The sequence below is a fragment of the Penaeus vannamei genome, chromosome 29, assembly GCF_042767895.1.
Source record: "Penaeus vannamei isolate JL-2024 chromosome 29, ASM4276789v1, whole genome shotgun sequence".
Taxonomy (NCBI): domain Eukaryota; kingdom Metazoa; phylum Arthropoda; class Malacostraca; order Decapoda; family Penaeidae; genus Penaeus; species Penaeus vannamei.
In genome coordinates, this window is record NC_091577.1 from 24556937 (window position 1) to 24560486 (window position 3550).

Genomic DNA, 3550 nt, shown 5'->3' on the forward strand with positions numbered 1-3550 from the left:
GGCGGGGGCTTAGCGCTGGCGCTGACATGACCCGAAGGCGAAGAAGATGGAAATAACCGTGAGATCATGGTGTCATGCGACCTCTGAAACTGATCTGAAGACGTCGTAGAGATTCCTCTCTCTTGCAGCTATTTATTTACTGCATTTCTCTACTTTTCCTACAAGCAATACGCTTTTCGAAAGAGTCGGAGTGAAATACTATTTTATCATATCTTACCTTCATCTCTCAGTTGCAAAGATATTTCTACTGGCTTTGCGCAAGGCGCGGTGATATTTCCAATAACATTCATGCCAATTTCCTCACAAAACCCAAACAATGAATGTGAATGGTGGTGAATCAGAATATGATAACATATACGTCAGTGAACTATGAATCATGTTTTGTTTCTCGCAAAGGGATAGAAACGCGTGTCATATAAACGCAACAAGTGTGATCCTTGGACACCTGAGTCTAACAAGTGTGCCAGAGGGAACACCTGGCAACACAAGGTTCAGTTTATGCTTTTGCATATATATTCTGGTTACGCTTACCTAGTCTGTGGTTACGTGGTGAATGAATTACTGTCTGTTATTGCTGTTATTTAGATTTCTTTGCGGGGGGTAAAACACTGCCTCCGTCTCAGTCTAGTAAAGATGGCGCGACTAAATTATGTTTCCCCTTATTGTCTCTCGCCGAGCCCCCCTTAATAACTCTTCCGAACTCCAGACACAAACCCGCTCGCACAAGGAACATATATCCGATTACCTCGAAGGCAATCTGAAGTTCCCGAAGTTACCGTAAGAGAAGGCAGATCACAGCAATGCTTCGCCTGCGAGTAAATCTCGGCTAAGTGTCTATCGCTGCAGAAGGAGCACGAGAGGGTCGCTCTTGGGGAACATTCGTTGGCAGAATTGGCAATCACATCATGCTGTTACAGTCGGATTTCGCTGCTGCATTGTGCTATGGTATGAATGCTAGCAGTGACTGATGGATATGGGGAGGCGTAGGAGTGAACTCTGGCGTCTATGCTGCTCGTTGTAGTGCTTTAACTGTTGGTGATATACTGTGTAAGGAATATGCATTTGTGTTTGTTATCTTCAGTGCATCTGATGTGTGGTTCTTCTATTTGATCTCCTCTAAGCTTAACGAGTTGATGTTATGTCTGGAGAACGCCAACCCCAGGACAATATCCCTTACTTTAGCTTTCCTTATGTTTTATCCTCCCTTACCCCTAAAAGCTCTAACCCATTCTTTGAACCATCGTGGAAGAGAATATTGCGAAATGTTTATTTTGCATTTTTAAAGACTCGTAAAATGGAAAACAGCGTTGCATGTCACGCGGCGATCCAGCCTGACAGCGCCCCTCCTCAACCTCCCTCCCTCGCTACCGGAAGCGAGGGATCCACGCAGCTACCATGTAATGATCGCTTTTTGACAGCCTAAACATACAAATGCAGGCCGTCTCACGTGTCTGGCATCCACGCGATTCCATCTCGATCACGATCTCTGGTGCGTCAGATCTGGAGGCGGTGTTATCTTTCCAGCGCGACCGTGACATTGGTAACGGCGGCGGGGAGGATGAATGGGGGCCAGGGGGTGGGAAGGGGCACGGGAGTGACGACACACCTGGCTACGGGAGCGGGGATGGGGGAGGGTGTGCGTGTGCTGCAGTTGTACACTGATGGTGCGGGGGAGAGGAGGTGAGGCGCTGCTGAGGATGAGAGAGTGCCGTGGGAGGCGGGTAGAAGTGGCACTGGAACTTGCTTGAGCCGGGACGAGGCCGCGGCGTGAAACAACGAAAGTCCGCGAGTTGTCAGTGCATTCCAAGTGTCGGCCGATTCTGAAGTGATGCGACGGGTCGATTGAATAACAGGAAGTCTGCGAAAGTGATGCGGGAGTGGGCGTTTCATGCGATGCCAAAAATGGTGGTGTCTGTTGCAATTGCCATGCTTGTGATGAAGTACATTTCAGTGATATTCTGAATTAGCAACAACGTGAAAGTTTATGTGCAGTTATCGTAAATTTGTATAATGTCAGAGGCTAGTTCATTCATGTCAAATAAAGAGGAAATGATATGGAAATACTCTATACTGTGTGTTGAGTTGAAATTTCTATTTTTGAATGGAATGCTGATAATGCACAGTGTACTATTGAAATTACAAAACCATTTAAAGTGTTTAGAATAATGAATTTGTTTTTGGTGCCGTTTATGTTAATTTGCACGAAATCGAGTGCGGGGAATTTGAACACGCTATACATGTTTTTTTTTATATAAAATTATTAAAACTACACAAGATGTCTAGTGTGCTAGGGGGCGCTGTGGTGATGACGTCACGGGAAGCATTTCAAGGTTAATGATGTTTCACACGAGGGCAAACCCCTTTCATTCTCACCTGGCGTCTGCAAACCCTTATTTCCTTTCTAATAAGTTTCTTTTTTATATATTATTATCACAAGATAGAATTTCTTCCAAACGAGAAACAGGCAGGTCTCACAGTCTCATGTTTAATTTGCTTATATGTGAATCCATAAAGATCCCAGCTGAATTAGACGACAATATCCCGCTGTAAATAGCAAAATAAAGAATCTGTAGAGCGCTGTAAAGAATCCCGCATATGATTTGCGAATGCCAAAACATCACGAAAAGCAAGACGTTATCGCGGGCGCGCGCCGTCGCATGCAGCGGCGAGGCATTAAACCACGTTATCGAAGATGGAGATCCACCGGGCATTCTGTCACGTGTCATGGCGCCACGTTACGCAAGCCGAGAAGGTGACGGACAGCTAACGACAGGAGGGGCTCTGTGTGGCGGGGGCGGCGCTCTGACTTCGCCTAATGACTTGGAACTCTGATCAACTTTGCATTGCAAGCTGACTCACGGATCCTTGCGTGACTTGGCAAACCATATCTGTCTCAGATGATCTTGACGATTTTCTTTTTCTTACATCTTCAGTATTTCTTTATGGATTTTATGATGCCGCATTTTACAATTAGACATATACATATAAACATACTCCGTGTGTGTGTGTGTGTGTGTATGTGTGCGCGCGTTTCTCTCTCTCTCTCTCTCTCTCTCTCTCTCTCTCTCTCTCTCTCTCTCTCTCTCTCTCTCTCTCTCTCTCTCTCTCTCTCTCTCTCTCTCTCTCTCTCTCTCTCTCTCTCTCTCTCTCTCTCTCTCTCGCTGAGGTGCTGGTCTAGCCATTTTGCGGATCTGCGTTCAGTCCTACGCCCGGCCAGTGAATGATAACTCCGTCCATTCCTTGCACACAGGGGTAGATTTGGGCAAAATAAAACAGACAGCATGTCACAGCAAAGCATATCCATTGTAACACACAGACACACACACACACACACACACACACACATATATATATATATATATATATATATATATATATATATATATATATATGAATTAGTATATATATATATATATATATATATATATATATATATATATATGAATTAGTATATATATATATATATGTATGTATGTATGTATGTATATGCATATATATACTTATATATATACATATATATGTATATATATAAGATATATGTAAGATATAT